Source organism: Parus major, chromosome 1, assembly GCF_001522545.3.
Source record: "Parus major isolate Abel chromosome 1, Parus_major1.1, whole genome shotgun sequence".
NCBI classification, from domain to species: domain Eukaryota; kingdom Metazoa; phylum Chordata; class Aves; order Passeriformes; family Paridae; genus Parus; species Parus major.
The window spans coordinates 53,631,807-53,642,736 of record NC_031768.1 but is presented as its reverse complement, the minus strand read 5'-3'; the positions used below and the strand labels follow the sequence as shown (position 1 = coordinate 53,642,736).

The following is a 10,930-nucleotide window of genomic DNA, read 5'->3' as shown; positions in this document are numbered from 1 at the left end:
TTTCTCCATCACAACTCAGTGCTGGATCCAGAACTGCTTAGTCTTAAATTAAAGTCCATTCATGAAGATTTCTAAAGTAGTATTTTGACTAATAGTAATAAAAGATGAGTTCTTATTTAGAACTAGTACTGGATGGAAGTGCATGCTCACTACCCATCCCCACATTAAAGAGATTATACCAATATTGGTGCTTTATATTCATATAGACTTCAAGAGTTTGTTCCCTATTTCAGGTTCATAAAAAGATTAGAGTTTATTTTGGCAGTATTTCTCTCATGTGTTTTGTAAGATAATCTAAGATCAGTAGGGATTCCAAGGTAAGCACATATAATTGCTCTGGGGCAGACATTCTCTCAAGCAAGCCTTGTAATGTTTAATTTCCTTGTCCTGTAGGCATGTAAGAACCAACTCTCAGTTCCTGTTTCATGAGTTACCAAATTAATTTTTCATGAGCTTTTACCAGTTTAAGTTTGCAATTATCCAGGCTTCAGTTAGTGTCTTCATTGCTGTATAGGTTTTGGACCAAATTTTTTTTAGATTTATTTTATTTTATTTTTTTACTTCTAGGTTGTAATAATACATAGTTTCCATTCCTTACTATAATGACTAAGAAAATATTATTCTCTGCTAATCGTAACAGCTGACAGGTACTGATATGAGTTCATAACAGGTTTTAAACCAAACAAAGAGGTGAATATTTTCATATGTTGCTTGTAAATGTAACTGGTAATGAATAGCACTCTTTATAAAAAGAATAATAACTGTTTGTGTCTATAATGATAACTCACTGCAGCTATTTTTAAATTACTTGGATTTTGTCTAGTTAAAGACCAGAATTTATCTTTTTATTTCAGGAAGGTCTATGTGCCCTTTTTTGCAATATATCTTTTTCAGCATGCACCAAACACATTGCATAACTGGCATACATTTCCCTCTGTAGGCATTACAGCAAGGAGAAAGGCATGAAATAAGGCAAGGAATAAGGCATGAAATACTGCTTTTTGAAAGGAACAATATAGCAAAAAGAGTAAAAAAAAAATGTTCCATTTCTCTTGTTATACATTCCAGCTCTGTTAAAAGTAAGGACAATATAAGTGTGCATCTTATGTACTTTGTGCTAAGTCAATAAGACCACAATGAAATTAAACTGATACAGAATACATTTTTAATATAGATTATGATAAAAAAAAGACAGAGGTTGTTACAAACAGAAAACAAAATAATCAATTCAGTATATTTCCCTTGAAAGATGGATTTGAAATATTTACTTCTCAGGAATTCATTCTTCCAGAGCTTCTCTGTTTGATGAAATGGTTAACACATCCTGAAGATTCTTCTATCAGATTTTTCTATCTCTTTTGCTATTCTTCAGCCTATCAATTTCAAACCACAGTTCAGGATTATTTAATTTTATTAGTTATTTCTATCATACAGAAAACTGCAGTGATATGGTATAGAACACAAGACACACATTTTATTAATAGGTAAAACATATTTTCTTGAATAGTTTCTTGGGAAAAAATATCTAAAGAAGTCAACTTCTTAATGTTAGAAGGAATAAATTCATTTTAGAGCATAAGGTTGTGTCTGAACTGAAGTCTCAAGCTGTACGAAAATATTGTGCACTAAATTCAAAGAAAGAGTAGTTAACTTTTAAGTCATTTTGCAGAACTGTTGGTTTTTTTCAAATGTCAGTAGCATTTTATTATTAAAAATCAATATATTTTGAAAGAATAGCTGGAAGTATGCCTGCAGTCTGAGATTTTCCATTTCTCTAATTCTAAAAGACTAAGTTTTCAATTCTTGTCATTTTGTCTGGACTTCAGAACAAATAAAAATTAATTTTACTTTCTCTTTCCTATTTTAAATTTCTTATTTAAGTGTCAGAGACACTGAACTACCTAAATAATGCTTTGCTGTTAATTTTACTTAATATGCCAAATCAGTTTAATTACAGTTTCTATAAATAATCTATGCAAAATACTTGCCTGAACAGAATGCACTTTTCCTTCTTTTTGTGGCACATTTTAATACTTAAAAGCATTAGAACAGATGTTAGGTGCCTCCTAAACTTGTTTTCAGTTTTCTTTTATTTATATGTTAATGAGAATTTAATTACTTCATGAATACTTAAACAACCTGAGGGTGCCTGATATCATTAGCTTGAACATGACAAGCACCTCAAGTGACCACATGGGAAGAATAAAATTGCTTTTAGTTCACTTGAAGACAGAAAGATGAATTCATTTCACCCCCTGCTATGTCCTACCTGCCACACAAAACTGAGTAAGCTGTGGGCACTGATTCAGTCTCACCTCAGTGTGACCAAAAGTATCTGAGGAAGGAATATGCACCAAAGTGCACAAACCATTCCTTTTCAATTTGCTTCACTGTCCTCTGATAAACAATTGGGGAATGTTTTTTACTGTGTCTTATTTCTTCTTAATAGTCTTTTCAGTCAAAATTATTTTGTGTCATGTAAATTTCTGTATTCCATTCCTGTAAAATTATGTGCAATATGCCCTACAGTCATCAAATTATCCAGGATGAAAAACAGTATGAAAAATGTTCAACTGTCTATAAGGAAAATTGCTGCAATAAAAGCATTATTTCTGGGCATTGCAAAGTAATAGATGGGTCTGACTCCCACCTGTGGAAAGAATAAAGTGGGAATAAAATAATAATTAATTAAAAATTAATTCAAATAATTCCACAGAATAGGATTTTTAACAGTAGCTCTATTTTCTGTATGCTCACTATATAGTCTATAGGAACAAAATATTTCTGACACTTCTCTTACCTTATTCATATGGTCCTCCTCCTCACGATACACACAAGAAAACAGAATGGTAATAATATGAGTACTGAAAAGTTAAAACAACAACAATGAAAAATTCACTTTCCTTTCAGGGAGTGGAGGGATATTTTCCCAATCTGTTAATTAATATTTGAAGGAGTTTATTTAATTTTCATTTAGATCCTGCATATACTCTGTATTAAATAAATTCTACTTCTATAAATGTATAACGGAAGTGCATGTCTTAAGTAAATTCCAAAACATATTATATGATAAATTTTAACACCTTCCAGGAAGAAACATTTCATTTGTTCATTACTGTATCATATACCCATTTACATTCTTTCTTAATGATGCTGAAACAGTAGCTCAGCTAGGCATGACAACAAAGTTGGGAATAAAAAAATATTCAAGGTCCTACACTGAAAGCTTTGTCTAATCTATTTTTCTCATGGCTGGGCAGGAAATGGGGAATATCAGAGCAGCTTAGGAAAAGAAATCAGCCAACAGTGAGATGAAAGGGACGGACCACAAACACACTGTAAAAAGAATGATGATTTTACTAATAAAAGAATGCAAGTATTTTCCAAAAGTTAAACCCTTCCCTGAGGAGGTCATATTTGTCAGAGAAGCATTGAAGCATCAAGTCTGTCTCTGACCTCTCAAGCTTTATAAGAATAATATTCTCTTTTCATTTAAGTGACTGGAAAAAAAAAAAAAAGAGATAGTATGCTAGATACAGAGATGTTTTATTTGATCATCACACATGTCCAAAATGTTTAGCTTTTGTTAATTTTTTTTTTTTTTTCATTATATTGGATGTCTATTGCACAGGCATTGATATCATGTGTCCATGTATCAAAAAAAACTTTTGTTAGCTAGGTCCATAGAAAATTTGTGTGCTTCTGTTTGCGTACAGAGAAACAGTTACCAAAGAAGAGCAGGCTGCAAAAAAAAATAAACCCAAAACATGCTGAGGGATAATTTCTGAACGTTTCCCGGGAACTGAATAGCTCCAGAAACTGTCAGTCCTTTTGAAGCTGCAAAAACTGACAGAGTGGCAGAAGCACCTGAATGTGTTCAAGGCCACTAACATCTGCTTCAGCAAAATGTTCTATAGTTCTAACCACATCCAAGAGGCAACAGCTCTACATGTTGCCTCTGTAGACAGAGATTACAGATTCCCATATATATATGTCTGGTAAAACATAGGACTCGTATAGGTATTTTCCAACCACTTTTTAAGAAACTAGTGGCACACCTCTGTGACCCTTGGCATTTGAGTAAACTGTTGGGGTAGGGTTCTCAGATAATGATCCAAACACATTTCTGTGAGTGAGAGAGATCTGAGCTGTGAAGCAGAGTTACAGTGTAATTTATTTCTAGAAACAACAGCAGCTCAATAAAAATAATGAAAAATTATTGTAAGATGTTCTAATAAACACTGGTTGTGATCTGTTTCCACAGTACAACCTTCAGACTTGCAAAGCCATTTGTGGCAGATAGTCGGGAGCAGAAATAGCGGCCTGCTCCTGAAGGGATGGAAAGCTGTTGGCCAAGGACAGGGCCGGTGTATACAAGGTAGGTGTAAGATCACTTTCAGGATTCAAGTCAGTGTACAGGCAGGGCTCTATAGGGATCAGTTCCTTATATACCCTACATAGTAAACCCAGAAGTGTCCTGGCTCTATTAAATAAATACACATTACTGTAATCCTTTTGCTCCCAGCCCCAGAAAATCTTCAGGCTAGCTCCAATCCACCCGGGGGTGGGAGGGGGATTGGCAAGGACAAAGGTAGAAGACAAGGAGGCTCTCTCTTCCCGGGACATTGTCTCTCAGTAGACCCCCGAACAAACTCTCGGGAAAAAGAGACTGAGCTGGAAGTGGTGGGGACTTTTATACTGAGGGAAGGGGGCGTGGAGAGCAGAATTACAGCCAATGAGGGGAAACTGAAGGGGAGGGGCAAAGCAGAAGGAACCAACACACCACAGACGGTGGGGGGGGCAACTGGGTAAAACCACTTATTGTAACATAGTGCAACACGGCAACACACGCTCTAACAGCAGATGAGGACTCAAAATCCATAGCCTCACATAAAATTAAAATTTATTTTTTAGGATACCAGAGCATTCACTTTAATTTTTCTGTCGCAGAGGTAAGTTAATTTCATAGTTCGTAGGATCTCCACTCTACGGAATGTAGCTCCTCTGCAACATTTCACCTGGGGAGAAGGAATCACTCTCGGGCGCAAATGTAGCCAGTCTTCCTCAAACTTTAGATCATACCTTTGTTTTTGCCAGGGAAGAGGAAGTGATAAAAGTCAGTCATAAAATGTATCTTTCAGAATTAGGGTGGAAATTTAGTCTTATTAACCGAACAACTTTACGTCTTTAAAAGAAAATTCAGAATAGCCAGATGAAGGAGAAAATTTTTGCAAATTTAAACATTATTTTATTTACAAAGTGAAAAAGACTTTTTCATTACAACAGAAACAACACATTTATAAATCTCTCTCTTCTGCGTACTGTGCACCACGCAGTTCTCCACGAGTTATTGTTTCTATTCCCACTCTGGCTGGGTATTTAGAAAAGATCTGGAACTTCAAAGTCTTGTCCTTCTAAAGCGCAAAACCATAACACTATAGGAAAATTTATGCTAGTAGGATTTGTTTGATCAAAAGTAGTGCTAATCAACGAGAATTCTCTAACAATCAATGCAGACGAATAAGGACTTGAGGGACAAAATAGCTGCCAAAACAGAGGTTGCTGGAGTCACTTAGAGATCACAGTATTTCCCACATATTTTCAAGTTTTATTTCTGAACCACACAGGAGACCCTCAGAGAAGAGGGTATCTGAGCAGCACTCAAACCTGTTTTGATATTGCCAGAAATCACCCTGTGACTCTTCAACTCCTGTCCAGTTAGGGCACAGCAGCTGTACCCCAGTTAGTGGGGTGTTACATGGGGACCCACATTTCAGGTGTTTGTGTCTGGTACCATGCGTTTCTGTCACACTGACAAGGACATTAGTAGTGGGGTAGAGGTCATCAGGGATTCATAAAAAAAACTGCACTCACATCTACCCCAGGGAGAGGTGGGTTTGTTGTGTGATTTTTAAATTGGGGATTAGAAATTCTACAATGAGTTGTGGAACAGATTTTAGGCTATTGATCCTGAATGTGTAGGATGTGTAGGAAACTACACACTGAATGTGTAGTTCAGTGACTGATGATTCATTGCATATTGTTAATAAATTGATAGACTACTTCTATCCTGATTTCTTTCAAGATGAGTGAATTGAGCTTTATTTTCCCTGCAACTTACAAGCTAAATTATTAATTATTTCCTTAATTACTAATGTAGGTATCTGATATCAGTAGAATACTTAAAATTATTTCAACTGGAAAAAGTTTGAGAAATAGAAAGTGTCCATTTGATAAGAGAGACATGCATAAATCAAGAAATTAAAGCTATGAAATCTTATAAAAGGTATGTGAATCTATAAAATATGACTGCTTTAATTTTCATGTCCTATGCCATGAAGAACAAAGGGAAGGTAAATAAAAAAGCTGTTTAATTATAAAATCCTAACTATCCAGATGTTTAGCTCCTTGCAGGTGCTAGATTTGTCAGCAAATTTTTCTCACGTCATTAACAACTCACAATTATTTATTTTTAAAAAAATATTCTTCCCAGGGCCCTGAAATTTCACTTGAGTGACCTTGGACTTCCTCTTGCAATGTTTTTAGTACCTATATAAAACAGTAGGATTGGGTAATATTCCAAAGCCTGTGCTGATCTAGTTGGTTTTCTGGTGATTTTCCTGATCCAGATAAAGTGCTCTGGTTAACTTACAATATGGGTGAAGTAGCAGCAGTACTTCACTCCCTGTGTTTAAGTGTGCTAACATGGCATGGTATTTTACATATATAATCACACTATTAAAATTTCTTAGTAATATTTTTCATTGCTTAAGGCTATGACACTCCACAGTCTGAAGTTACAAGAACATACCCTAACATCTTTGAAATCAGCAGAAAAAACATTGATTTTGCAGGGTTTGGGATGACCTATGAGGTCAGCTGAAGTAATGTTCTGCACAAATCCAAATTGCCATGATTTCAAAGACTGTAGCTCTAAATTTTAAAATTTCTGTACCTGACCCATTGTTACAAAATAGATCCTTTTGTTGCATCACTGTTCTTGTCCCTTCATGTTCCATCCTAGTATAGACAGCTTTATAGTAACACTTCTGCTGCTTGAGAATGGCTGGGGGCTGGGGTGGAGGGGTTGGGGTGGTTAGAGGGCAGGGGCTATGGGAGTGTGGGGGCAGGGAAATAAAAAAATTCATAATAATTGCACTCTCTAACTACAAAATTTAGGGATTTGATTTGGTTGCTCTTTGCCAAAATTAAAATAAACAAGAAGTCATATAGGTATGAAATTCTTCTCTGCAAGTTAATCACCACTAAGAGAAAATAACCTGGTTTTGAATCTATTCTGATTCTGTCAATGTTATTAAGTCCTCATTTTTTGATCATCACCTTTTTTAATAGATCATGGGCAAGTTCTCGAAGATAAATGGTAGAGAAAATTGGGCTTTTAAACCTCATTTTTATTTCCATAACATAATTGATTTCATGTCATAATTGACAATACATTCTTCCACCTTTTAAAAGAAAAAAACCCAAACAGAACAACCATGTCAGTAGTTCTTGAAGCAAGTAAGTAATCTATGATTATTGAGTGTATTCTATTCTGGTTTTGAAATAAAAATTTGGCTTCTGCTTATGTGGAATTTATTAAAATTTTAGGAAGTATAATGGCTCTAAAAGTGGTATATGTGCATCCTCTTGAAATATTAACAGAATACAGTTGACCAGGAACACTAAGAAATGTCTTTGTCATAACTGTAATACATTTTACATGAAGCTATAATAATTAAACATTATTAAATTTGTACTAGATTTTAGGTACTGTTGATGTTGTTTCTGTAATATTGTGATAAAATATTGTCATTCATTTGAAATAATTCTTGAGAGACTTATGTTTTAATAACCAAAAAATATAGGTGAAGTTACAGTTTTCCCTGACATAAGAAGTGGAATTTAATTTGAAATTATCTGACTTTGAATAAAAAATTTAAAAGCTATACATTTAGAAACTTATTTGTAATAATTTTCTTGCAAAAATGTATTGTCTGTAGCCTGACTAGATGATGTTACCTTTTAGAGAACAAAACTCAAGGAAATTAAAGGAAACATAAAATGAATGCCTTCAAAGAATTAAGTAAACAGCAGCAAAACTATCAGCCAAGAAGATTTCCACCTGGATGTAAAAACTTGCTTTTCTCAAAATCATATTTAGCACCAGAGGACACTCTAATTCCTCAGGCATACAATGATTTATGTTTCACAGGAAATCTCCGCACTTCAGAAAGTAATTCCTAACAGACAACTTGAAAAATCAGTGTTTTACTGTGCCTTATTTATTTATTTTAACAATAGGTGTGACAAACAACTCTTAAGGTGTGTGTCATCACCGTATTTCAATGGGAAGACCAAAATAATTTATTAAGTTCAAATTTTATAAAAAAATCAGGCACTGCCTCTTATTTAGCCAGATGTTAACAATCCAAAGAATGAAAGAGGGAAAATAATTTTTCATTAAGTTTTTCTACATATGTATACATGTTGTAATCAGGTGTGTGCAGAACTAGTTCATTTAATGTGGAAAAATATCAGCAAATGAAGTACATTTATTTTAGGCTTTTTTGACAAAATTAGTAGAGGATATTGCTTGCTGGTATATGCACAAGTTGTTTGCAAAGGCAAAAAAATATTTACAGTTCTGTTAAATACTGGGGTTTTTTCCTCCTTGGCTGTGACATATTCATATTTAAGTTGTCTTTACTGGGTTTCTAAATTAGAACTAAGTTTTGTCTGTCAAAAATGTAATTTACTCATTTCCCGTGGGAATAAAAGATCTATGCTGAATTTTGATAAAGTGGTGGTGGGGTTTTTAAAATGTCATATTTAACCAGTTTTTCTGTTGAGTATTTGAAGTAGTGTATATATTTCAAAATGGATGGTAATTACCATCAGTGGCTAAATTCTTCATTCAAGAGACACTGCATCCAGTGATAAACATTTATCTCCAAGCATTGCTCTCTGGTACATTTTTGTGGACTGATTCATTCAGTGATTCAACAATTTCACTGTTGTTCAACAATGCTATGCTCAATTGCTATAACTATATATTAACATTCATAAATTTTGTATTATATAAATGTTTTATCCCTATGGTATGCAGCATCACTATTGACCTGTATTTTGAAGAAGACGAATCCTTTCTACTGTTCATGCTTAATCTTTTGACTGAGCTATGAATTTAATATCTGGAACTTTTAAACACACTTTAAAATGCTGTCTGGTTAGATTTTATTTTTTTTTTTAATTTCTCTCTAGCCATTAGCTAGACTCTCCTTTTAGCTTTACAATAGTATTTCTTTGTACTCATGAGTGGAAAAGAATTATAATATTTGACTTAAGGCTGAAAATTGTACTTGTGATAATCCATTAGAAAGGAAAAAATAAATAATAAAATTTAAATAATAAAAATTTATGACCACCTACACAAAATAAATAAAAAAACAAATGAAGAAAAGCAAAGGCAGTCCCTATGACTGAAAGTTGAAGGGAGTTCTGAGAAGAGATTACCTTTGCTACAAATTCCCTAAACAAATACAGGGTTTCCACAATCTCAGAATATGTAAACACAAATGATAATTAGCTGATTAAATGTTATAAGAAACATAAAAATTGTTTAATTATTTGGATTCAATGTTATGAAGAAATTTTTAGCTGTGAGGGTTGTGGTGTTGGAACAGGCTGTCCAGAGGGGTGGATGCCCCCTCCTTGGATGTTTCCAAGGCCAGGTTGGATGGTGTTTTGAGTATCCAGGTCTAGTGGAAGGTGCCCCTGCCTACAGCTGGGGAATTGGAACTAGATGATATTTAAAGTCCCTTACAACCCAATCCTAAGATTCTATGAAGCTATGATTTCTTTTAGCTGAATTTCTCTTTTGGTCAGCCTGAGGCCCTATAGCAGTGAAAAGTAATGATGAATGAGCTGTTGTAGGGAAGAAAAAAAGATTGAAAAGCATTCAAGGAATAAAAAAGATTTCTCAGTAAATCTATTAAATAATCTATAGGATACATAGTGAAAAATGGGACAATTGCTTTGTTTGGGATTTTTTTCAACCTGCACTTTGTTTTCAATACATTGTTGATCTTTGTGCGTCTTGTGGCAGGGGTGCTAACACAGATTCTGAGCAAAAGAAGTGGTATCCATCCTGCTTTCAACATTACCTAAGTTCTCTTCATTTTCAGTGTCAAAAAATATAAATAAACTCCAAAATTAATATAAATGGCACCCTGAAATATATATCAAAACAGACACTTTTAGAAATTGAACTCTTCTCTTGGCCCCTGTTGACTACAGAAGGCATTTATTTTTAAATGGTGAAACTTTCATGCCTCTAGATTCTTAACATTCAGTCCAGGGATCTGCTATTGCTACAAGCCAAGTACCCTCAATATTGGTCACTAGGCAAGGTTTTACAATTTGGTTCTAGATATCGGAAGTTATAGTCAAGCTTTGAAGTCTTCATGAATAATTGTCTCTGAAACAAATTCCTGGTGTCATGGAAAATTATTTAATGGGAAAAAAAATTGAATCTAATTTACTCAAACCCAGAATGTCTTATTAACCACTGCTCTTCAAACGTGCATAAATGAAAAGCAATGAATCTAAGAATAGTAAGACAGTATTTTCTAGCATGATGCTTTGGCACAGAAATGACTGCTGTTTTCACTTAAAGCAAGACATGATAAACTAACTAATTCTGACTCCACACTTTTCATCAAGATCCTTCAGTTCAGAAATACAGGACTTCATCTTTCTTCTGTGCCTTGCATTGCCTTGGATTTCTCCCTTTCTTCTTCCCCTCTTGTCTCTTGGGTCAGATGGAGTGTAGGTTCAGGTACTGCTTTAATACTTGTGAAAATTGCTGGTAGTATTTGCTGTTTCTTTTCTCACTGGAAAAGTATGTGATTCATGGCATTACAGATCT

The 10,930-nt window shown here is 34.3% G+C and overlaps 1 long non-coding RNA gene across 1 annotated transcript; it reads right to left on the bottom strand.

Annotated features, from left to right (window-relative positions):
* Positions 1-639: 639 nt before the first annotated feature.
* LOC107199972 lies at positions 640-4,702 on the bottom strand. The gene is made up of 3 exons (XR_001519409.2): positions 4,506-4,702; positions 2,801-2,864; positions 640-1,373 (listed from the first exon to the last, which is right to left on the bottom strand). It is a non-coding gene; the product is annotated as an uncharacterized LOC107199972 (long non-coding RNA).
* Between the last annotated feature and the right edge of the window lie 6,228 nt (positions 4,703-10,930).